At 39.4% G+C, this 27,333-nt stretch overlaps 1 protein-coding gene and 1 non-coding gene across 2 annotated transcripts in view; one reads left to right on the top strand and one right to left on the bottom strand.

The window, feature by feature from the left end:
• Positions 1–27,333, bottom strand: part of PDE4D (phosphodiesterase 4D) — a 1,564,543-nt gene that overhangs the window by 1,260,711 nt on the left and 276,499 nt on the right. The window lies entirely within an intron of this gene.
• On the top strand, positions 21,930–22,001 carry TRNAC-ACA. The gene has a single exon. It is a non-coding gene; the product is annotated as a tRNA-Cys (tRNA).

Genomic DNA, 27,333 nt, shown 5'->3' with positions numbered 1-27,333 from the left:
CTCTTAATGGTGCAAAATCTCTCTTAATGTGCAAAATCTACATCGTAGGGAGAAAAAAATGTATAAAACATAAATCTCTTTAAACACTCTCTTGTTCAGAGAACAAGACTGAAACTAGAAACAGTTATGGAACAAGACTGAAACTAGAAACAATTACAGAATACTACTACTACGTTGGGAAGATCCTCTGGAGGAGGGCATGGCAACCCACTCCAGTATTCCTGCGTAGACAATCCCAAGGACAGAGGAGCCTGCCAGGCTACAATCCATGGGGTTGCAAAGAGTCAGACATGACTAAGCAACTTAGCATGCATGCACAGTCTATAACTAGACCTTAATAAATAATTGTGTGGTATAGCTAACAAGTAAAAGTAACTAAGAAAAGAAAAATGAGAGAGGTTGTCGAAGGCTAGGAATATGAAAAAACAGAGAGTGTAGTTTTCAAGCAGACTTTATAAAGTGGCAAGTGAATAGAACAGAAAAAGGAGAGGCAATCATTCCTGAAAGGAATAGCATTGGGGCAATAGAAAGTATATACAGAAAGCTGTATAATGGGGGAAGGGTGGCAGTTAAGAAGGAAGGAAGAATGTCTTCTCTGCCAGAACACATTTGTTACAGGGAGTAAGGAAAATAACCTGAGATTGCTATATGAAAAGGAGATTATGGGGCATTTAGAGTTGGGCTTAATCTAGTAGGTAACCAATGTACTCCTGGCAGATGACTAGCAAGGCAGGGCCCTGCTTTGAGAAGTATGTTTAGCCAACAGAAGATGAACAAGTGTGAGAAGATCTAATCCACTGACTTGTTTTCTTACAGAGGCCCTTATTTTACTATATTAATTGGATGTAGGTCTGCTCTGTCATTACCTCTGAAATCTTCAGTGATTGAAAAGAAATTCGGAACCTCACTTCCTACAGGATAATGTATGGGAAGTGATTAATATAGAGAAAACATCAATTCTCTCCCCCAATATGCTATTTGAATATTCTATACATAGTCAAAGATTAGTTATAACTGGGTTGCTGAGATTTAGACAAAGTTGTTACACGGAGCCGCCAAAAGTTACGGAACAATCAAACTTTGCATTTAATCAATCAATGGTCTTATTTCAGTGTAACTAACACAGACCTAGGACTCTTGCTCATTCCAAATGGCTTCATGAATGACTATAATGAATTTTATCACAAATTTATATATGGCAGTTATTATAGCACCTCTGCTACATTCATATAAACTTAAATTAAGAAACATGTGTGCTCAGTCATTTTAGTCACGTCTGACTCTTTGCAACCCTATGGACTGCATCCTGCCAGGCCCCTCTGTCCATGGGATTCTCCAGGCAAGAATACTGGAGTGGTATGCCATGCCCTCCTCCAGGGGTCTTCCTGACCCAGGAATTGAACCCATGTCTCCTGCATCGCAGGCAGGTTCTTTACCACTAAGTGACCTGGGAAGTCCCAAATTAAAACAGATATAACAAGTATATAGAAGTGAAAGGCAAAGGAATAAACAAGAGATATATCCATCTGAATGCAGAGTTCCAAAGAATAGCAAGGAGAGATAAGAAAGCCTTCCGAAGTGATCAATGCAAATAAACAGAGGAAAACAATAGAATGGGAAAGACTAGCGATCTCTTCAAGAAAATTAGAGGTACTAAGGGAACACTCCATGCCAAGATGGGCACAAGAAAGGACAGAAATGGTTTGGACCTAACAGAAGCTGAAAATATTAAAAAGAGGTGGCAATAAGACACAGAAGAATTATACAAGAAAGATGTTAATGACCCAAATAACCACGATGGTGTGACCACTCAATTAGAGCCAGATATCCTGGAGTCCAAAGTCAAGTGGGCCATAGGCAGCATTACTATGAATAAAGCTAATGGAGGTGATGGAATTCCAGTTGAGCTATTTCAAATCCTAAAAGATGATGCTGTGAAAGTGCTGCACTCAATATGCCGGCATTTTTGGAAAACTCAGCAGTGGCCACAGGACTGGAAAAGGTCAGTTTTCATTCCAATCCCAAAGAAAGGCAATGCCAAAGAATGCTCAAGCTATCACACAATTGCACTCATCTCACATGCTAGTAAAGTAATGTTCAAAATTCTCCAAGCCAGGCTTCAGCAATATGTGAACCATGAACTTCCAGATGTTCAAGCTGGATTTAGAAAAGGCAGAGGAACCAGAGATCAGATTGCCAACATCTGTTGCATAATAGAAAAAGCAAGAGAATTCCAGAAAAACATCTACTTCTGCTTCATTGACTACACTAAAACCTTTGACTGTGTGAATCACAACAAACTGTGGAAAATTCTTAAAGAGACGGGAATACCAGAACACCTTACCTGCCTCCTGAGAAATCTGTATGCAGGTCAAGAAGCAACAATTACAACCAGACATGGAACAACACACTGGTTCCAGGTTGGGAAAGGAGTATATCAATGTTGTATATTGTCACCTTGCTTATGTAATTTATATGCAAAGTATATCATGTGAAATACCAGGCTGGATGAAGCACAAGCTCGAATCAAGATTTCCAGGAGAAATATCAATAACCTCAGATATGCAGATACCATCCTTATGGCAGAAAGCGAAGAGAATACTAAAGAGCCTCTTGATGAAAGTGAAAGAGGAGAGTGACAAAGTTGGCTTAAAGCTCAACATTCAAAAAACTAAGATCATGGCATCCAGTCCCATCACTTCATGGCAAATAGATGGGGAAACAATGGCAACAGTGACAGACTTTATTTTCTTTGGCTCCAAAATCATTGCAGATGGTGGCTGCAGCCCTGAAATTTAAAAATGTGTGCTCCGTGGAAGAAAACCTATGACCGACCTAGACACCATATTAAAAAGCAAAGACATTACTTTGTTGACAAAAGTCCATATATCAAAGCTATGGTTTTTCCATTAGTCATGTATGGATGCGAGAGTTGGACCATAAAGAAAACTGAGCACCAAAGAATTGATGCTTTTGAACTGTGGTGTTGGAGAAGACTCTTGAGAGTCCCTTGGACTGCAGGGAGATTAAACCAGTCAATCCTAAAGGAAATCAGTCCTAAATATTCACTGGAAGGATTGATGTTGAAGCTAAAACTCCAATACTTTGGCCACCTGATGGGAAGAACTGACTCATTGGAAAAGACCCTGATGCTGGCAAAGATTGAAGGCAGGCTGAGAAGGGGATGACAGAGGATAAGATGGTTTGATGGCATCACCAACTGAATGGACATGAGTTTGAGAAGCTCTGGGAATTGGTGATGGACAGGGAGGCCTGGTGTGCTACAGTCCATGGGGGTCACAAAGAGTCAGACATGACTGAGCAACTGAACTGAACTGAGCAAGTATGGGACTTCCATACATTCATTTGTATTTTAAAAAATATTTATTGAGTAACTACTAAGTGCCAGGCCTTGTCCTGAGTGCTGGGAATAAAGCAGTGAACAAGAGAAAAAATCTCTACTTTCATTTACCTTATATTCTAGGGGGAGAAGACACATAATAAGTTAACACACAAATAACCTAAGTAAATAAACAATTAATGAGCAAGCTATAAATATATTTTGTAAAATGGTGACATGCAAAGACAAAAACCCAACATGTATGAATGATAGTGATTGTAACATAGAATGGCTAAGAACAGATTCTCTGAAAAGATAACATTTAAATAAAATCCTGAAGGATGCATGGGAGTGAGCCCTGTAAGCATCTAACAGTAGCTGGTGTATTTGAAGCATAGTCAGGGTAGCTGGCGCCAAGCGGGCCAAGGAGAGAGGACTTGAGCTGAATTCAGAGAGATAACAGTGTAGATAACACCTTGTAAGGCATGCTACAGGCCTCCCAGGTTGCCCCACTGTTAAATAACAATCCAGGAGGCGTAGGGATGAGGGTTTGATCCCTGGGTTAGGAAGATCCCCTGAAGGAGGGCATGGCAGTCTCCAGAATTCTTGCCTGGAGAATTTCATGGACAGAGGAGCCTGGCAGGTTACAGTCCACAGGGTTTCAGAGCTGGACACGACTGGTACACACACAGGGTACACTACAGCCAGTCTCTGGGTGCATGGCTCTTGAAGAGAGAAGAGCAGGACACTCGCTGGCCCTTGGAGGGCACAGAACACAGCACCAAGCTCCAACCCAGCAACAACCCGCTTTGCTCTTTCCAGGGCTGCCCCTTTTAAATGGTTTCCTCCAACACCCAGCCTCAGAATCCCCTTTTCCACAGCATCCTAGGAGGAAACAACAGTGAGAAATATAATAAAGGAAAAATACAGTCATCAGAGTAGCACTGAACATCCATTAGTGCCTCAAGTGCAGCCTACAAGCTAGTAGCGTCCTGACCACCCTTTGAGAACCACTATCCTAGACCTGCCAGGACACAGCAGGCAGGAGGTGCCCACAAGGACAGAGGTGCCAGCAAGGGCAGATGGTGTCTGCAGGAAGCACACTTCATGGGCAGCCGATGATAAGCACAAAACGGTGAAAGGAAAAGGAACTCAAGGTTTATAAATTAAAAGCAATTTCTGAGCTCCTCCCCTTTCCATCCACTGATATAAAAACCAGGCTGTTTGGAATGACTACCTGGAAGAAAAATCCTTGCTGGCAACCTCCATCTAGAGTCAGATCACATTGCCAGAAACTGTCAGAAAGCCTTTTTCCCCCTCAAAGCAAAGCATTTTTCTTAATTAGTGCTAGTGGCCTAGACATCTGGTTTGCTCCCTGTTCTACACTAGGACCTTTATACTTTAAATAATTAAGGAAATGAATAAGGAAATTCCCAATGATATATAGGCCCCCCATTTTCCAGAGACAACCACCAAAGATCATCATACTATGGAAACATTTAGAACATTGCCATGTCACTGTTTTCTCTCTGGGCAACCATGAGGATTTTGCAGAAGCTTCCTGTTGACAATTTTGGCACTCACCTTAAAAACAAAAACACTAGAATTCTGTCAACATTTCAACCTAGCAAACGATTGTTGCTGGGCATTAAATAAAGTAGAGGAACAACCTGGGTTGGAAATGTCACAATGTCACAGCATGATGAAATGTCACCGTTACCTTAATGGCAATTTCTTCTAAATCCTTCTAGAGCCAGATTTTTTTTTTTTTTTCCACTTTACAATGCAGTTTGGACATAGCATTTATTTTCTGGGATATGTTTAGAGGTTACCACACCTATACTGTCATATCAGAGAGCTAGAAAAAGAGGGAGAGAGAGAGAGAGAGAGACCTTGAGTGCAGGCATAAACTGGTTGTATTTTTCAATTATCTTGAACCTAATGAAGTGTTCAAGTTGGGAACTTTCCTGCACTAATTACTTTACTTGAGAACTTAATAAAAGCTACCATAACATGATCAGAAAGCTTGCTAAGTAACTAAATTACTTATGTGTAAGTAATTACTTTCCCTCTTTTGCAGCTATAAGGTAAAACAGACTCAAAACAAAAGAAAATGCACATCAGCTCAAAATCTTATTTTCCTAAATACAAAATGGAAGCGGAAATTTTGAGATCCTACTGACTTAGAATGCACAAATGTCAGTTTATAAGCTGTGGGAAAAAATGTAACAGTAGTGTCAGTTTCCTTAACTGCTCAACAACTGTACCAAATCTGATATTAACCTAAAAACAAAGTTTTAGTTAAATTGCTAATCATGACAGGTTACAGCAATTTTCAGGGTATTTGAAAATCTAATAATTCTGGCAAAGAGAAACTGAGAACTGAAAAAATTATATGTAAACCCTCAAGCTTTTCATTTACCTCAAAAAAGAGATGTTTTGTTTAAAAACAAAACCAAACAAACAAAAAACATAACAAGCTTTTTAACCTTAAGTTTAAAAACAAGAAAAATACAGAGTCGTAAAAATTATACAAATCAAATTTAAAATTTGAAACAGCAGGGACTTCTTCCCTGGTGGTCCAGTGGTTAAGACTCCCTGCTTCCACAAGGGGCCAAAAAGAAAAAATCTAAACAATAAATTAACAAAATAGGTAACAAATACATTAGGTTCTTAAAACAGGGCAAACAAATCTGGATTCCATTAACAAGCATATAAAATTACCTACTCCTCCCAATTAAAGGTTTTCCCTACAAATAATTGACTATTTGAAAACCATTCCAGACTTCAATACAAATAGTTCATGGTATAGTATCATTGGGTAATTTGTACATATAGTATCATTTTTACATTTCCTTTGCTTTTTCTTGTTTCCTTTCTTTTACAGAAAAATTAGATTTTTTTTTTCCTGTAATTAGATTAGATGACAGCACTTGTCCTTCTAGGGGACTCAAGTGTCAGGCCGCATTACAGCGCGGCCTCGGTGGGCCAAGCCCAGTGTCAGTTTGGGGCTTCCCTCTTGAGCAGCTGTTTCTAAGGGATGATGCTGGCCACAGCTGGACGGCCGAGCCTCTGCCAATGGCCCACGCTGAGGAGCCAGCAGCGCGCAGCTGGAGGGGCCAAGCGCGCCCGCCGCTTTCCCGCCGACTTGGCCCTGCAATCACCGAGCCCCGTCGCTCTGCTAAAAGGACGGAGGAGCACTCCCAGCGTGGAAGCAATTGCGCAGACCAATAACAAAACCGCCCTTCCGGAGAACACTGCACCTAATGTAATTCTCTGCACTGGGGACCTCTCAGCCAAAGCCCTGGGGGGCATTTCTCTTCCTGGGAGGTTGCAGCCGCACGTGCGGACTGGCATCGTTCCAGGCAGGAAAGACAAGCAACCTCCATTTTGCAGATAGGAGAACTAATGTACTGAGCAGCCTGGTCACGGGGGACAGATCCAGAATCCATTTCCCATGGCACAGGTCTCGGGTTGTCCTGAAAGGAAAGCTGCCTCCTTTAGAAATGGTGGGAGGGGGCGATATATACGTATGTGTATGTATGTGCATATGTGTATATGCGTGTGTGTTGTTCAGTCGTGAAGTCGTGTCCCACTCTCTGTGTGTACATGTATGTAATGTCCTCATTTCCTGTTATTGTGGAAAGCTCTTTCCCCAGATTTGCCACCATATACATACTAAAATGATGAAAACAGAAAAGATGGAATTAGAAAAAAAAAAGAATTAAAAGAAAATATTTATTGTTTAATGTAGGTGCTTCCCTGCCCCCAGCTCTATTTGCATGGTCATTTTTTAATGTAGTTTTTAGATTAGCTACTTGGTTGGAAGTCACATCACCCACCTGGATCATGAAGTATTTAATACTAGAGTACACCAAAAACTCAATAAAAGAGAGTCTTGTAACATTTCCTAGGAACTGCTTTATTTAATAGTCCCTGAAATTGTACATAAGCTACCTTGGACTCCAGGATTAACTTAACTTCAAGGCATGAAATTTATTTGTGTTTGGGGGGCATCAGAGAAATTGCAACAGGCTCACAAATCCATAAGCTCCGAAAGTATTACTTGCAGAGGAAAGATGTCATTATGTATTTTTAATGTATGTAGAAACTATTATCATGAACTTAAACAATGAATTCATTTTTAAGTGTCATTAAATTCATAGTGGCTCTCTGTCATCATATATTTTTCAAGTGATGCATTCTAAATACATAATTACGCTCATGTGGAACTGTGGGCTAGATTTAATTACACACTTCTAACAGAATACAGTGGAAATGATGATTTATGAATTCTGAGACAAACCTATTTAACTTTAACCTGGCATTGCCCAGTCAGAGACTGGTGAATTTGGCATCCCTTTCTCCTATTTCTGGATATAAAACCATAACTTCTGATGATTCTCTCAGGGAATCTTTACATGTTTTGGATAGGACAGAATATATGTTCAAGCTTCCTTAGTAACTCAGTTAAGAAACCATCAGCAATGCTGGAAACCATGGTTTGATCCCTAGGTTGGGAAGATCCCCTGGAGAAGGGAATGGCTACCCACTCCAGTATTCCTGCCTGGAGAATTTCATGGACAGAGGAACTTGGTAGGCTACAGTCCATGGGGTCGAAAAGTGTCGAACACAACTGAGTGACTTTCACTTCACTTCACTTCACCAGCTGGGATGGGCATGTACCCCAGGCCTGGCCAATCAGAACACCCTATTGCAATAGCTGGCAAGTGATTGATGCCCTGAAAGTCATATGACCCAGGACAGACTATTCAATGTCTTCCCTAAGATTTGATATGGGAATCCTGGAAGAAAGAAAGAGCCGCTTCTTCTTTTGGGATCACAAATTGTAAGCAAGAGATAAGCCTGGTTTCCAGAGTCCATTTTTTACCTGGTTTCATGGAGAGAACTTCCGTGACAATGATCCAATACAGAGAGCAGGAGAGCAAAGCCAAAAGAGGGAGTGATAGAAAGGCTTAGCAGGTGATACCAATTAAGCACCTGTTACTAGATCTGTCCCCACTGGATTTAAAATTGTGAGTTAATTAATTAAATTTTTTTGCTTAAATTACTCCAGACAATGAAAGCTTTGCCTGATATTGGAGGTAAGCACAGGGTTCGTCGCTGAAAAGATCTCATTTTAAAAAATGATCAAAAATTGAAAACCACTGATGATCACTGCACTAAAGCATTTTCACACTTACGTACTTCCTTTTTCCTGAGCTCTTCTCTTTCCCTGGTAGCCACAACGCCACACTGTCTGCATTCTTCTCCTAACTCTGTGACCATTCCTCCTTTGTCTCCCTACTTGTCCCTGCAGTGTGACTGTTTCATATTTCTGTTCCCAGCTGTTTCTCTTCTCTGTGTATTTTCTCATCTAATTTCACCCATCATATGTCCAGTAGACTTGATGAACTGGTCCTCAGCATCCATTCCAACCTCTTCCAAGAGAGCCCTTCTACAGAAGCTGGAAAGAAAAGACTTCAAAATCCAGATCCCTTGCAACAAGAATTCTGAATACATACTACGTCCTCCCAGTCTGATAGGCTCCAGTGAAATATTTAGAAGACAAATGTGAAGCAAGGCCTAGTTTCCTATTGTCCTTGCTGTTGGCAAGCAGGGGCATGGAAGTATGGGGGTTTTGGCAGCAGTGTGCCTGGGGGAGGTCACTGACACCATGCTGCATGGAGAGCTGCAGCAGTGCTGGAGGTGGCAACCTCCTGTTCCCAGGACTGCAGCCACACTGCGAGTTCTTGAACCCCAAAGCATCAGTGGCAGCTCCCTGATGCTTCACCACCATCCTCTTGGGACCAGTTGGACTGTCTTGTTCTGGAAGTCATTTCTGGAAGCCCATCTCTCCGGCCCCACCACTGTAATTCTGGAAAAAACTAGAGCGAGTGTTTGCCGCCCAATGTCTCCAGAATTCTCCCTGTTGACAACAGGGTCAAACAAAACATCTTGTGATTAGCCCAAACTCCATCCTTATGCAGCCACTACTTCCCAGGCTGGCCTCATCTCCTGCCAGATTCCTCTTTGGCCTTTCACACACTAACAAGCCAGCCCTCCTTATTATTTGCATATGATCTTCTGTTTTCTGGCATCTCCCTCTCCTTCTTGATTGCCTGAGAAATGTCTATGCAGCCTTCAGAGACTCCTCCAGAGAAATTAGACATCTGTTGTAGACTATCACAGCACTCTATGCTCAACATTTTTACAGAAATCATGTTAGTGTATTATAATTTTTGTTTTCATGTTTATCCTTCTACTATCATTGAAATTCACTGAGGGGATAAGTAGTGAATTTTTCTTGGTTTTCCCAAGCCTATCATAATGTATGATACTTAAATGAATGAGATGGGAATTAAAACCTCTCTCAATTTATAAGAAGTTGCAGAGGCTTAAATACTTTTCCTTTCAGCTCCATCTCCTGGGAGAAAAAAGATCAGAAATAAATTTTTTCTGCTTTGAAAAGACAGTATATACATATGAAAACTTTATAATATAAAGAGCTTCAAGAAAGCCCTCCAACGCCAGCCAGTACTACTAAAAACCAAGGAAACTTAAACTATTTCCTCAAGGCCACTATTTCTTCAAGTCCATGCAACCTGGATTCTTCTCTGTGACCCAGTCTGCTTTCCATTCTCTCCCTCAAGTTCAGGGAAATGAGACAAGCTACAGTGATACTCTCTCTCTCTCTCTCCTGTTATTCTTAATGCTTTCTACTTTGTGTACTCAAATAACTCACAAAATTATTTTTTAAACCAGATTTAAAGGGAGGTATCCCACATCTGATCCCGAGGAGGAAGACAGAAGGCAGAGAGAACTCTTAATAAACTTAATAAAAATTAATTTAGTGCAACTACAGACATGATTTTAGTAGTCCCATTTTTTCCACACTTGGAGAAAAGTTAAAACTCACCTGTTAGTGCACAAGTTCAAATGGGAAAGGACGAAACAGTGATGTTGGCAGAGTTGCCACACTGTCATGGTATATTATGGGTATTTTAACCATGGCTCACAGTCCTTCAGGATATGAATAGAAGATAGCTGCCCTTATTGATCCTAAATACCTACTTAGAAGGGAGAAAATACCACATTCCAAACAGATGTCGGACTTAGTGGCAGACATTTAAACCTCAAAGTCTTTAAGGAAGAAAGACAATTTCTGAAGCACAGTTTGTAAACCCCAGAGATCCCCAGGGCCAGGCAGTACTTATCCTTGCATCCTCTGAAATGTACCAAGTGAACAAGGCCATCACCTGAGGCAGTTATTATTGATGAATCTCTACTTTCTCCTTCATGCTACTGTCAGCCTTCTGTTTGCCAATACTGATCCAACATTACTATGGAAAAATAAAGTCCTTGTTTTCAGATTTTAATTTCTGAGTTTGGATAACTGAATTCCTCGGTCATGACTGATGGAAGGAGAGCAGTGTGATTCAGTCCGTTGCAGCGGTTTCTATGACTCATCTGGTGACCAAGTCTGGAGCTGGCAGGATTTAGCATTAGCCCTTTTAATCTCAGTTGGAAATGCTGTTTAGGGGCATCAAATTCCTGGTACACAAACATTAAGAACAGGCAAAGAAAAGAAAAACAAACTAGTGAACCAGAAAATCCTATTAGGTTGCACAGATAAGGAATTTTAAAGCAGAGGTGAAAGTTACTTGCAACTTTTCCTGTGAGTCCCTTATAGTTACCTATCACAGAATTAGTTTCATATATTCTACAGGTTATATGACCCCCAAGGAATTAATTTAATATACACATTTACCCTTCACCCCAACCCTCAAGCAAATCAGAATTACCAAGTTTATCTGGGAAGCATTATTTTTTTTTTTTAACAAGGGCTTTTTATTTTCTAAGGAAAATTAGTTTCTTCAAGTTACAGATTTCACTAGTGAGTTAAAATGTGATGTATAAAAGTCTTATTTATGCCCACATTTTTAGGAATATATCTTTTATCTAGTTCTTAAGGTGTGGTTCCTGGACAAGCAACAGCAGCCCATCATGAGGAACTTAGAAATGCCAATTTGGGACCCCATCCCAGACCTATGAAATCATAAACTCTGGGACAGTGGGCCCAACAAATCTGTAGCTTAACAAGTTCTCCAGGTGATTCTGATGCATGTTGAAGTTTGAGAATCACAGATCCCAAGATAAATATTTTATGAACAGAAATAGGAATTAAAGAGACAATGAGTTGCCTGAAGTGAAAGTGAAAGCATTAGTTAGTCGCTCAGTCATGTCTGACTCTTTACGACCCTGTGGACTATAGCCCACCAGGCCCCTCCTCTACGGAATTCTCCAGGCAAGAATACTGGAGTGGGTAGCCATTCCCTTCCCCAGGAGATCTCCCTGACCCAGGGATTGAACCCAGATCTTCTGCATTGCAGGCAGATTCTTCACCATCTGAGCCACCAGGGAAGCCCAAATATTCCCAGTGGCAGTGATTCAAAAGCACCCATGCTGCTATTTGCCACATTTGTCAGTTACCTACATACTATTATTAATAATTGTAAGAATTCTATATCCATGTTGGAAAGGAAGAAGGTTGAACATTGAATTACTAAAGCAATATATTTGCGGATGAAGATTTGGGAGATTCTAGGTCCTATGTTTTACTGTCAGGATTATCTCCCTTGATCAGTAGGAAAGAATCAAGGCAGAGCTTTGTTTTTATGTGTATAAAACAGAGATCCACTTTGACAATGAAAACCCATGAAAGTCACTTTCAAGTAAGAGCCTGGAACAGTATCTTAGATTTCCACTTTTGCTGAGGGCAGCCATGATCCTCCCTAGGGCTCCAGGTCTGAGAGCAAGAAAAAAAACTTTTCGAGGTCCCCCTTATAGCTCATTTTCAGCACGTGAGTAATATGTCTCTCCCTTGTTCCAAATACTTTCAAATAATTCTCTGATTAAGACTTTCTTAACCAACTCTTGCAAATGAAGCGTTTTCATTCCCTTTGTACTGTACATCTATTATTTGTGTCTGTGGAGCACCTAATCTTTCTCTTGGCAATAGCATACCTACTTCTTTCTGGGAACTGTTCCCTTTTTCATTTCATCCTGGGGTTAATGACAGTGGTTTTCCTCTCCCCTTTGTTCCCCTGGGCAGATAGATGATTCAGGGCTACCCAGAGTCCTTCGCTAGGATTATTATTAATAGATGTGGAATAAATGGGACAGAGAAACAATCCCTTTTTCCTTTGAGATGCTCAGTTGGGGTGTTGTGAGCTCGGAGCTGCCAGCTGCCATGTTTCTGGCTCCTATTTGCTCTCAGTGAGAAAAAGGCCACCACGCAGAGAAAAACCGAGATAAGAGTGTCTCCTAAGGTCACATGTGCCAACAATGACTCAGTCAGCCCTTCTGACTCTAGGGTGTTCCCCCACCCTTCTAGGTCACTCTTTCTTAGCTAGATTCATCCACTCCGTCAGTTGCTACTGAGTCCTGACTAGTTTGCCAAAGTATGAATGATGGAAAAGACTTAAAGAATTTCCCAAGGTACATACTTAGTAATTAGAAAAGACAGAATGCCTCGCTCTTCATAGTTAATGTCCAATGTATTTTCGCTATTTCACAGCTAGTTATTATCTTTAAAATGAAGTCCAAAGTTTATCAAATTAAATGCATTGTGAAATTATTGGGTTTTCAAGTCATATAGTAAAACAAAACACCAAAAGTATGGGCCATAGAAGAAAATAATGATAAATTGGACTTTGTTAAAATTAAGAACATCTATTCATCAAAAGAAAACACAAATACATTTACATATTTGTCAGAATACATTGCAATGAATACAATATAATCAATGGCTAAAATACTTGAATAGGATTTTGTAAAAGAGGTTTCAAAAGGACCAATAATTATATGGAAAGGTACTCAACATCATTATTTATCAGGGAAATGAAAATTAAAACTAAGAGATACAACCAGATATTCACCAGAATGACTAAAATTAAAAACACTGACAATATCACATAGTGGCACAAATAGAGAAGAATTAGGGCTTCCCAGGTAAAGGACCCACCTGCAAATGCAGGAGACATAAGAGACACAGGTTTGATTCCTGGATCGGGCAGATCCCCCAGAGGAGGGCAACCCACTCCAGTATTCTTGCCTGGAGAATCCCACTGACAGAGGTCCACTGGGTCACAAAGAGTCAGACACTACTGAATCAACTTAATACATACAAACACAGGAATCTAGTACATTGTTGGTACAAATGAAAATTAGTACTACCTCTTTGGAAAAACATTTGGCCACAAGTGCTGATGCTAACTCACCCACCTCATGAATGTACAATCCTAATTCTAGTCATATCTACCAATAAAAGAATGAGTACATATGCCCATTAAAAAATCATAGCAGTCATTCATAAAGCTGAAAAATGAAAATACTCATCAAGATGAGAATAATATCAGTAGAATACTACACAGCAATAAAAGCCAGGCAAGCAAAGCGGTAGTGAGAGAAGCAAGGATGGTGATGAAGCCAAGCAGGATCCTGTGTGGCCCTTCCAAGTACAAAGTGTCCCTTTTTTCTCATTTGTAGGAAAAAGGCTTCACCCTCCTAGATCTCCCCTGAGAACTAAAGAGCAGATTCAAGCAGTTACTGATGAGCAAAGTGAGGGAATGCAGAAACAAAGGAAAGGCAGTCAAGAAATAATAGTGTAGCCATGGGGCAAGGTCCTGAGTCCTCTTCAAGGGATGGCTATATACATATATAAAACACTATTTGATACATATCTCAGAATTCTTCTACAGAAACCAGAGGGCTGATGACTAAGGTTCTTGGAATACCATCGTTTTACCTCACCACCAGCTAATCAGAAGAAAGTCTGTCTGTCTGTCTGTCTCTCTCTCTCTCTCTCTCTCACACACACACACACATATACCCTGCAGCTCTCTCCACAAATTTTCCTTTAAGATCTTTCTTGAAACTCTTCTGGGAATTTGGGCTTTTTGAGCATGAGTTGCCTGTTGTTCTTGCTTGACCCTTACAATAAATCCTCCTCTGCTCCAAACCCCAATGTTTTTGTATTTGGCCTCACTTTGCATAGGGCACAAAAGCTTGGGTTCAACAACAGTGATAACCTCTGAATAGAGGAAAATTAACTGGAAAAAAAAGAGAGGGAATTTTTTAAAATCTTGCTTTATATCTTAGTCCAGGAAGCAGCTACATAAGTGTGTGTGTGTGTGTGTATATACACATATATATGTGTGTGTATATATACACATATGTAAAATGTATGTGAAAGAATTACACACTTTCCTATCTGTGTGTTAAATCTTATCTAAGGGGAAAAAAAAGAACAAATTGAGAAAATGCTACAAACATATCCTATTTCTCCATGTTTTATCATTTTGAAAGTATTCCTTGAAGAACCTAAAACAGACATAAAAGTTCAAAGCAGAATAGACTTGCAATCATTTCTCATGGAGGGTCTGTGTGATACAACTGTGAAGCTCAGCTCTCTGCCTGACTAAGCTTAGAAACACAAAAGAGTCTGGGAAATATTTGAGTATATTCCAGGGTTGTTAGGGGACAAGATGTGATAAACTGATGAGCAAAACTGATGAGCAGAAATAATTTACACATTGTTAAATCACCTTTCTTGAGCCACAAAATCACCCTAAGTTGAATTCATATTCTCCTTAAAAACAGGAAAACAAAACTCATCACATCCAGCCTCACAAGCCCTCCTATGAACTGTATACACTGGTGAGCTCTGTTTTGAGGAATATTGTGTTATTAAATTACTATTTAATTGTATAAATATATCCACCTCTTCCAAAAGCACTCTTAAATAATTATATTTTCTCTATATTTTTAAATTACCTTAGAATAATCCATAAATGGCAGAACATTAGTAAAATAGCATACACAGCAGCCTTATTATTTCTAGCTAATCATTAAAGTACAATAAACATGACAAAAACCATGTCTAGGCAAATATACACACTCACAAATATTATCCAATCTCTTTCCAAACCTCCTGCATGCTGACCTTATCAACCCAATTAGATGGTTACCCATTTCCAAAGCAAAGTTAGAGGCAGTAAACATATCATTAAGAAAAATGGGCATAGGTTAGCTTCCGAGAGAATTGTTCTTACAATAAGTGTGTGATTTTTGTCAATTTGTTTTGAGAAGTGACAATTGATACTGTAATAATCTGTTCTATGCTTCTTTCACTGACGTAATCTAGTGGCTTCTGTTGAATATAATATTTCAGAACTAAAAGAGGCTTTAGGAATCATCACGACTGAACAACTTTCACTTTAGGAATCATTTCATCTTCTTCTTCATCCAAGAGGTGAGAAAATTGAGGGCCAGGGAGCTTTAATTACTTGCCTGAGTCAAGGTATACCGAAGTTTCTTTACAAACGTAATTTAGAATCTGTGAGCTCTACAATCTAAAGGCAAAAACATTTTTCACAAAGGAAATTTTAGTTTGTAAATTGTAAGGAACTCACTATTTCTAGTCTAGATACATTGGCACGGTCCTTGAGTTAACATCATGAAATGCAGACCTGTGATTCTATACCTCAAAAATAATGAGAGCATAAACTAAAGCAGGGGCTCTGAAAATGACAAGGAAAGGATATTTTTAAACTATAAGTCACAGAAGAGGTTGACTCCTGAGTTTCCCGGTTGATGGGATATTGTGATAGTCCATCTCACTTCCTACCTAAATTCATCCATTTTTCTCAAATAATTCTTCAGAATGATCTTTCTAATGCATGGGTTTTACCTTCCAATACAATCCTCATTGCCTATCTTAACTGAGTTCCCTGGAGGCAAATGCTGACATTAAGAGTCATATGAGAGTCACTTATATTAATAAGAGTGGAAAATCCAGGAAGCAGGAAGCGGAACAGGGAAAGGAAGGAGGCCAGGCAAGCCTGCAGAATAAAAGCATATCCAGAGAGGGTAACACTGGCACATGAATGCAGGGCTCTCTGGAGACAGTGGAAGTCAGTCCACTTAAAGTGTGTTTGTAGATCCCTGGGGTCTAAAAACCATGTGGTCTACAATGAGATAAGGTGCTTGCAGCTGAGTGACTAAGCCAACTGTTTATTTCAACTGACATTGCTTTCAGAGAACTTCTTTGTGAAGGAAGTGGTGCATAGGATGACTTCTATCACAAGCTCACCCTCTCCTGGTTGGTAAAAAGTTTGTGGAAGAATCACCCTTCAGAATTGTCCTGATCAAGGGAGAGGAAGCAGGATTATTTGCATCCCATCACATCAATCAGAGCTTAAGGACTGTGCCCTGTGAACATTGCCAGGCATTTCCAGATCTTGTCGAGGGGAAGGAGGAGCCCAGGCAGTGTGAGAGCAGCCTGTCCACAAGGAGTTGCAAATGATAGCAGTCTGCTGGAAGTAACACCATATGAGTACATGTGAAAGGTAAAGGACGCCGATGTGATCGTGAAGAACACTAACATCATCTGCGAAACTCCCTAGAAAGTGTACTTTCTAGGCAGTTTGTCCCAGAGTATGATGCCTTGCTACATCTGATCTCCATCTTTGCAGTTTCATCTATAGTTGCATCCTATCCCATTCTGCTGCACTCTACACCAGTGGTTTTCAGTTTTGCTGACTCATTGAAATAACCAGAGAAGTTTTAGACATTAGGAGCTTGAGCTCTGTACCGACAGTGTAAGTTTATTGGTCTACATTGTTTTTTTGTTTTTTTTTACCCTTAAGTGATACTCTTGTGTAGCCAAGATTGAGACCCATTACTCCAAGCTTTTGTATTAAACTACTTGCAATTCCATGAGTTTGACATTGCATGACTTTGCTTGCCATGCCACGAACACTGCAGAAATAACTTTCCCTAGCTTTGACTTTTGAAACCCAATTGACATTTAAAATGCTATTCATTCTTCAAGGCTCAGTTCAGTTGCCATTTTCTCAATTACATGGATTAAGAAACACATGATCAAAGTGTTCAAAATACTTATTACCCAACCAAAGTATGGTGAAATGTCCTTTTATACATTACTAGTAGATATACACAAAAATTTAACTCCTCATAAAGGGGTTAAATTACAGAGAAAGCAATACTAAAGAAAAATCTTTAAAGAGAACTCCATTGCATTACTTAAATAATGAGAAACAACCCAAATGTCCATCACTAACAAAACAGTTACATAAACCATGTCACAGTCCTACAAGGACATGTAGCAATTGAAAATAATAGTTTAAAAGAATTTAATAGTCTTGGGAGCTACTTTATACTGTCACCAGCCAACGATACACACATGTAATCGGTTTACAAAATTTCATATATGAAATGTTACTATTGATATTTTAAGTGTATGAAAGACTGGAAAATAGACCAAAAAGAAATAAGTCAATTACTCCAAATGATGGGATTTATTAACACAAAATAATAAATTTAATCTTTTATTAAAATTATCTACAATTACTGTTTTGACTTATTAAAGATTAATACTTTCCCCATTAACATTTCCCCACTCTGTATTAATTTCTCTCATCAATTTAAACTTATCATTTGTTCATATTTCTCCTGTGATCCTTGGATTATGCCTTATATTTTTTATTGAGGTATAATTTATCAACAGTGAAATCTTCACAACATAAGTGTGCTTGCTGAATTGCTTCTCACAAATTTGGCAGAAGGGCTTCATTACCTGGAAAGCTTTTTTATAGCTATCCCCTGTCATTCTACCTCCTGCTCCTGTGAGAAGCAACCACTGATCTGATTTATATCACCTAAGGCGAGTTTTGCCTATTCTCTAGAATTGCATATAAAGGGGATCATACATTATGGACATTTCCTCTTTTACTTAGCAAAATATTTTTGCATTTATTAGTAGTTAGTTCCCTTTATTGTTGAGTTGTATCTACTGTGTGAATATACCAGTTTGTTTATCGAGACTCTTGCTGATGAACATCTGGGCTGTTTCCAGTTTGAGGAGTGTAAATAAACTCCTATGAACATTCTTGCATAATGTTTTTTGTGAATGTCTATTTTTGTTTCTCTGGAATAAACACCTAATGTGGTAGAGAGCCTCCAGGATGGTACCCAGTGATCCTTGCTTCCTCACACCTAGCCTCTTATGTAGTTGCACACCTCCCCGCCACATACACACATATATACCACACACTGAATAGGGCTGATATATGCAGTCAATAAGATACTGCAAAAAGGTATAAAGTATGGCTACAAAGGCTAGGACATAAAAGCTGCCACCTTGCTCTCTCAGATCATTCACTCTGGTGAGACACCAGCTGCCAGGAAGTTACTCAAGTAGCAATACGGTAGAATCCGAATGGCAAGGAGTTGAAGCCACCTGCCAGTCACCATTTTCATCTTGTCAGTCTTGTGAGTACGCCACCTTAGAGCAGAGCCTCCAGCCCCACCCAGCATTCAGGTGACTGTGGTCCTGGCTGCCACATTAATTGAAACCAAAAAGAGACCCCAAAGCAAACCACTCAGTTAAGCCTACTCTGAATTCCTAACCCTCAGAAACTATGTAAGGAAATGGCAACCCACTCCAGTATCCTTGCCTGGAAAATCTCATGGACAGAGGAGCCTGGTGGGCTGCAGTCCATGGGGTTGCAAAGAGTCAGGCACGACTGAGCGACTAACACTTACACTTACTTACTTACAAGCCATTGCATGCTGCATGAATGCTTGGTCACTAAGTCCTGTCCGACTCTTTGTGACCCCCTGGACTGTAGCCCACCAGGCTCCTCTGTCCATGGGATTCTCCAGGCAAGAGTACTGGAGTGGTTTGCCATTTCCTCCTTCAGGGGATCTTCCTGCCCAGGGATGGAACCCAAGTCTCTCGCATTGGCAGGTGGGTTCTTTACCACTGAGCCACCAGGGAAGCTTGTTTAAGCCATTAAGTTGTGGTAATTTATGATGTAGATAATGAATACAATCTAGAAGTGCAATTTCTGGATCACAGAATAAATTTATGTTCAACTTTTAAGTGATACTGAGAATTCTCCAAGGCGGTTGTGCTGTTTTACACTTGCAGAGTCACAGTTGTTCAATATCTTTGCCAATTCTTGGTATCATCAGTCTTTTGCTTTAGTCATTCTAGTAGGTATGCAGTAGCGTTTCATTGGGGTTTTAATTTAGACTTCACTCTATCCAACTATGTTGAGCATTTCATGTGCTTTATTGTGTGCCTTATATTTTACATATTTTTTCTTCCAGTTTCATTGAGATATAACTGACACGCAATACTACTTAAGAAGTTCACAATTTTACTTACATACATCATGAAATGGTTTTCATAGTATACTGAACATCCATCATCTCACACAGATATAAATTAAAAGAAAAAGAGGAAAATCATTTTATGTATTATTCATACTTCTTTCACAGACTGAAGCATGATTCTAATCAGGGTTAATCAATGTTGGATTAATAGATTCGTGAACAAATGAGCATGTTTTTCCTGTAAAAACTACAATTGGGGTTGAAACTCCAAGTTCTTTCAATCACAGGACTTATAAATTGTACAAGACAATCTATAGTTGAATTACTAGGTATAGAAATTTATAATGAGATCTTAAAAGTTTCCCTTCCTTTAATTTCCTAAGATAAAAATGCATCATAATTCTCATTTTTTATTTATTGGGATTTTTCTTGCTCAATGCACTTCTCATTGCACTCAAAGTCTTACAGGATTAGATGGAAATTGAGTGAGCCTCTTGGACAAAACATCAAAGCAACAGGGAGATATGAGTTAAATTAGTAAAATCAACACATGATAAATTAAATCTGCTATCTGAGGAAAGAGCCTGTTAGCGGTATTAGGTTCCAAAGGCAAAAGCAGGCAGGCCTTGGGCATAACTTAATTAACAGTATAAACATATCTATAGATTAAACTTGCCATTACTGGTGGAATGGTCTCATTAGGAGGAGAAGCAAGACAAACAGGAAGTCGGAATTTAATTTACTTCATATATATAGAAGAGAACAATGCTGACTGGGGGGCAGGGCACAGAACAGGCATTCTGATCACTAAAGAGGTCCCTCTATTGCGGGGCAGACGTGGGTCATCAGGTCGGTCACCATGGCCTAAATAACAGAACTCCTTTTACTTTTGTTTAGACCCATAATTACCAAATAGCCTAAAGACTAATTTCATTTCTCAGCAAGACTCTACACTGGAGCAGACCCAGGTGTTCTGATCACAACAAAAGGAACAGTTCCCACTGTAAAAGAATAAATGGACCCAGGAAGGAAGAGATAAGCTAATCAGATAACGAATATATTCTAATTGGCTTAGCCATAGTGTTTCATATATTTAATTACTGTAACATATTGATTTCACAAGCAGCAATTGTGCTAAAAAAAAAAACTAGTTTCATTTTTCTATGATGACTGAATTGATTTTTTTTTCTTTTTTTTTCCCCTTTATTTATTTATTTTTTTTTTCAGTGGGTTTTCTCATACATTGATATGAATCAGCCATAGAGTTACACGTATTCCCCATCCTGATCCCCCCTCCCACCTCCCTCTCCACCCGATTCCTCTGGGTCTTCCCAGTGCACCAGGCCCGAGCACTTGTCTCATGCATCCCACCTGGGCTGGTGATCTGTTTCTCCATAGATAATATACATGCTGTTCTTTCGAAACATCCCACCCTCACCTTCTCCCACAGAGTTCAAAAGTCTGTTCTGTACTTCTGTGTCTCTTTTTCTGTTTTGCATATAGGGTTGTCGTTACCATCTTTCTAAATTCCATATATATGTGTTAGTATGCTGTAATGTTCTTTATCTTTCTGGCTTACTTCACTCTGTATAATGGGCTCCAGTTTCATCCATCTCATTAGAACTGATTCAAATGAATTCTTTTTAACGGCTGAGTAATATTCCATGGTGTATATGTACCACAGCTTCCAACCCCATTTTTCTGAGTGACAAATAACCAACTTAGTCACTTCAAGATATTTTTCAGTCAAATCATGGTTTCTGTGTCATATGAGGATTTTCCCAGTGAAATGGAGGTTCACCACATTCCCTCCTTCCATTGATGTGTGTGGTATCTAAGTCTTGGAGAATGAATGAGTGGGTGACAGGGCCACCATATTGTACAACTCCAGAAACACAATCATGGCAGCATTAATGTTTGCTTCTTGGCCAGATTTTGTCCCTGCTAATGTTGGCTGTGACTGAGCAAAATGAATGGGTTTTTTTCCCTGTTAACACTTAGGAATAAAAATCCTTCCCCACAAAATCTTTTGTAGATAGGGATTGCATAATCATCTTCACACAGGTCAGGCTGTAAATCCAAGAGGTTTCTTCAGGCTAAAGTTATACAGTTCATCCACTTGCTTTGTGTAATTCTGAGGGCATGTGAAAAAGTAAGTACTGGTTATCTACTGTGATGGAGCAAACAACCCAAAACTTGGTGGCTCACAACAATAATCATTTTATCATGTTTATGACATGTGGATCAGATCTTCAAGGGCTGGGTGGGCTGCCTCCCCTAGGATTATTAATATTTTGTGCTATGTGAGTGATGGCTAGACACATACCTGTTGTCTTGGTGGAAAGAGAGGGCAGATTGGACTTAGCTGGGCCCCTTTCGGACTTCCCTGGTGGCTCAGATGGTAAAGCATCTGCCTACAATGCAGGAGACCCAGGTTCAATCCCTGGGTTGGGAAGATCCTCTGGAGAAGGAAATGGCAACCCACTCCAGAACTCTTGCCTGGAAAATCCCATGGATAGAGGAGCATTGTAGGCTACAGTCCATGGGGCCCCTTTCACTATCCAAGAAATCTCAAGACTTCTCTAGATAGGCTTTCCAGCAAGATGATCAGACTGCATGCAACTGGCTTTCCCCTGAGAGAACATTCTAAGAGATCCCAGTGAAAGTTGAAAAACTTGTTATCTGACCTTAAAACTCACAGAAGCTCACTTCTGATGCATTCCATTGGTCAACCATGCCACAAGATTAGCCCACATTCAAGGAGAAGGGAATTAATCTCTTCTTCTTAATGGAAAGTAGCCAAAAAAAAAAAATTGTGGCCACTTTTAATTTGGGTTAGGAGGAAAATGACAAGATTTTTCCAAGTCACTCTGAGAGTCGTAAGAAACTCAAGGTGGTTAACTCAAACTCCTTGACATACCACATTAGGTCATGCCATACTATTATCCCTAGTCAACTGGTGTTATGCCATCCCAGCACATGAGGAAATCCATCTGCAAAACAAGTCACAGGTCCTAACTGCTCTTGGAGTCCCAAATCAATCTTGGACTTGTATCACCACCTCCTCAGAGGTCAGCTTTCCAGTAGGCTTCAGAGCAGAGAACTTCTTTTCAGGGAATAACATCCATGTTTAATACATTTCCATCTTCCTTAGCTCTTTTTTCTACCCAAAGTAAGAAAATCTTTATATTTATCCAACAACCAGTCCACAAAAGACTTGATCGAATGAATTTTTTTGCTTGCCTAGTATTTATGATATGCTTGAGAATTCAAACTTCAAAGACTATTAGTAAGTTTTTTTCCTCCTCTGTGGTCTACTGAAGCCTCCCTTCTCTGAGTCATAGAAACCAAGGTCTAGATGGAAGAGACAAATAGAATTATAGGTAAAAGGGATTTCATGGGAAAAAAAAAAATCACCTCAGTAATGGCTTCAAAATAATTTTTCTGTCACTTTTATAAATGGGGCTTCTGATTGCTCCATTAGTCACTCATGAGTTTGCTCAATTCCTTCTCTCAGAGACTTGGGCTGATTAAATCTAGGAGCCATGGTAAAAGTGAATCACTAGGCCTGAAAAGCTGAGAACCCAACTGCTCACTTCACTGACATCTAACAAGGGCACTCTCTGGGGCTTTACTTCATAATAGCAGTAATTAAAGGCTACCTTTTATTTAATTGGTACCTAAAATTGCTTTAAACGTAATACTTTATTTAAATACAATAAAAACTGTATAAGATACCAATGAGGAATTTAAATGAATCATTTATAAGGATGTGAAAATTGAAAATTGCCTTTAAAAAGTTTAACAATAGTAAATTTAAAACATAATAAGGATTTCCCTGACAGTCCAGTGGTTAAGATGCCATGCTTCCACTGCAGGGAACACGGGTTCAATTCCTGGTTGGGGAACTAAGATTCCAAATGCCACATGCCATGCACAGAGCAGCCAAAAATGATAATAATAAAATATATAAAGATAAAATAGCCTAAACATAAATTTTACCTGTTTGAATACAAACCTCAAATCTTTTTTTTTTAATAACTCGAAGAAAGTGACTATTTCTTAAAAAGAAAAAATAACAGCCTATGGACTAACTAATGTTACTATGCTTTTTATTGACATGAAAAGAGTTCTATGAAGTGACTATGCTAAGAAATCTTTCTTTTTATCCCTGTCACATATGGTGAAAATGAAGGTTAACTTGCTAACCCCTGGTTGTAGACTATAAACAAAATATTAGGCTTCAAGAGAGGAGAGCTGTAATAATAAAGTAACAGTGAATCATGCATCCCAAATCATAGCTGCTCAAATAAATAAAATATGGTGACCCAGAAAACTCAAAGGAAAGGCCCAGTTAGAATCAAACTTCACACAAAAAATGTTAGCCTGAATGCACTGTGCCTTGGCTCCTGATAGAAAAGATATAAATATAGAAAGATACCTTGAAATGCAAGGGCTTCTCTGGTGGCTCAGATGGGAAAGCGTCTGACTGCAACGCGGGAGACCTGGGTTCGACCCCTGGGTTGGGAAGATCCTCTGGAGAAGGAAATGGCAACACACTCCAGTACTCTTGCCTGGAAAATTCCACGGACAGAGGAGCCTTGTAGGCTACAGTTCATGGTGTCGCAAAGAGTCGGACACGACTGAGCGACTTCACTCATTCACTCACTTACTCACCTTGAAATGCAGCCATTTAATTTTTTCAATCGAGAAAAACCTTCTCTTCTTTCAAATATATGTTAAATAATTCTTTTTTTATACTGCAAAGAAAATCATATGCAGGCAAAACCTCTACTGATACCAATAACTAGAAGAAATTCTAGCAGGCTGAAATCAGAAAAATAAGGCTGAATGGGCTTCCCCAAACCTGAACATAACTTTAGGAGTGGTACTGATTTTTGGTTCTGTTGTCATTTCCCCCCAAAGTCTCTTTATCACCAATGCTATCTGATGCTCTCAAACCAAAGACATTCTTCCTGTATACTTGGACTTTTACATTGTCTTAAGCTGATTAATTCCAACCTCACCAACCAAGACTGTAATTAAAATGGCAATCTGTATTACAATACCTTCTAATCATTCTTGGGACTAACCACCTATCTATTTGACACAAGGAGGGAAAAACATACAAATATATTGATATAAATTGATCTACATATACATGTGTGCATGATTCATAGACACATCATTACATCTAAACACTTGAGCTTGCAGTCAAAGTTCCTTTGATCAACCACAGGGAAAATATGTTTCCATAACCATACTTTAAATGGGACAGTCACTAGTCTGTGCTAACAGGTCATCCATCAGTTATTAAGTGAGATAAGTGGATATGCCTAACCTATGGTTGACATTTGGTAAATAGTTCCCTTTCTCTTTCAGTTGTACAGAAAATAGAAATATTAAAGAACTGGGAGTATGTGAAGTGGGATAGTGAAAAATCTTTCACACAATAACAAGGGTGTACTGTTCATGAAGTCAGTGAGTTTATTTTGTTAATCGATGGATCCCTAGCACCTAGACCAGTAACTGGCCATGTGTGCATGCTAAGTCACTTCAGTTGGGTCTAACTCTGTGCGACCCTATGGACTATAACCTGCCAGGCTCCCCTGTCCATGGGATTCTCCGGGCAAGAATACTGGAGTGGGTTGTCATGCCCTCCTCCAGGGGAATCTTCCCGACCCAGGGATCGAACCCATGTGTCTTCTGTCTTCTGCATTGGCAGGCAGGTTTTTTACCACTAGCGCCACCTGGGAAGCCATAGTGGAATTAAATAAGTATATATTTAACATCTGAATAAATGATTTGTGTGGTAGAAAGGAAGGAAAGGGAGAAATAGGGAGGAAGCCAGGCAGTCAATCTGGCTAATAAACTGTGGCTCATGCTATAATGTTCTTTCACAAGACCAGTGGTTCTGATCCAAAGGCTAAGAAATCAATTTCCCCCCTGAAATACTGAAAAATACATCATTTCCATTCTACCTATGTAGGATGGTGAGATGTCAGGAGCTCAGTTCATATCCCATTCTATCACTTTGATTTGTGTGACCTTGTTAAAATTTCTTAACTTCTCTAAGCCTCTGTTTTCTCACCTGCAAAATAGTTGCAATAAGTAATTACTAGCATTTAATAATACCTGTTATGGACTGAATTGCATCCCCCTAAAACTTTTATGTTGAAGCCTTACTCCTATTGTGGCTGTATTTGAAGACAGAACCTTTAAACAGGTAATTAACTTTAAATGAGGTCCTAAGAATGAGGTTCTAATCTAACAGGACTAGAATCCTTATTAAAAAAAAAAAAAAGAGAGAGAGAAAGAAACCAGAAAGGCAGGCACACAGAAGAAAGGCCATGTGAGGACACAGTGAAAGGTAGCCATCTACAAGTCAAGAGGAGAGGTCTCAATAAGAAGCAATTCTATTAATATCTTGAAATTAAGCTTAATATCTCTAGAACTGTAGAAATAAGTTTCTGTTTTTTGAGATACCAGTCTATGATATGTTTTTATTACAGACCAAGCCAATTAGTAGTTTTTTAAAGGTCTGTTGTGAATGTTGGAGTAGAAAATAAATATAATCTACAGCCTGGAACATAGGAAGTGCCCATAAATGCTAACTATTAATAATGTGGTTAGGAAACAGTTCACTATAAGTCTCCCAACTTTCTGCACATCTTAGCAAATACTCTGAAAACTTAGGCTTAGAACTATCTTTTTAAGAATGCTTATATAGCAAACAGCCTTAGTAGAGAGTGGTTCAGTCACTAACTTTTGTCTGACTCTGCGACTCCATGGATTATAGCACACCAGGCTTCCTGGTCCTTCACTACCTTCTGGAATTTGCTCAAACGCATGTCCATTGAGTCAGTGATGCTATACAACTGTCTCATCCCCTGTCACCCTTTTCTCTTCCTGCCCTCAATCTTTACCAGAATTTGGGTCTTTTTCAATGAATCAGCTCTTTACATCAGGTGGCCAGAGTAACTTTCACTTTAGTAGAAAAGAATACTATCAAATTACCAAAGACATTTTTCACAGAACTAGAACAAATAATCCTAGAATTTATATGGAACCATAAAAGACCCAGAATTGCCAAAACAATCCTTATGAAAAAGAACAAAGCAGGAGGCATAATCCTTCTGGACTTCAAACAATACTACAAAGCTACAATAATCAAAACAGCATGGTATTGGCACAAAAACAGACACATGGACCAGTGGAACAGAATAGAGAACCCAGAAATAAACCCACACACCTATGAACAATCAATTCACTTTTGACAAAGGAAGCAAGAATATACAATGGGGAAAAGGTCTCTTCAGCTAGTGATGTTGGAAAAGTTGGACAGTCACATGTAAATCAATTAAGTTAGAACACACCCTCACACCATAAACAAAAATAAACTCAAAATAGCTTAAAGACTTAAATATAAGACATAACACTATAAAACTCCTAGAACATAGGCAAGCCATTCTCTGACATAAATTGTGCCAAGGTTTTCTTAGGTCAGTCTCTCAAAGCAACAGAAACAAAAGTAAAGTAACAAGTGGACCTAATCTAACTTATAAACCTTCGCAAAGCAAAGGAAACTAATTGTTGTTGTTGTTCTGGCACTAAGTTGTATCCACCTCTTTGCGACCCCATGGACTAAAGCATGCCAGGCTCTGTCCTCCACTATCTTCTAGAGTTTGCTCAAATCCATAACTATTGAGTCAGTGATGCTATCTAACCATTTCATCCTCTGCCACCAACTTCTACTTTTGCCTTCAATCATTCCCAGCATCAGGGTC

This window comes from Cervus canadensis, chromosome 16 (genome assembly GCF_019320065.1).
Source record: "Cervus canadensis isolate Bull #8, Minnesota chromosome 16, ASM1932006v1, whole genome shotgun sequence".
In the NCBI taxonomy this organism is placed as follows: domain Eukaryota; kingdom Metazoa; phylum Chordata; class Mammalia; order Artiodactyla; family Cervidae; genus Cervus; species Cervus canadensis.
This window is presented reverse-complemented; position numbering and strand designations above follow the sequence as displayed.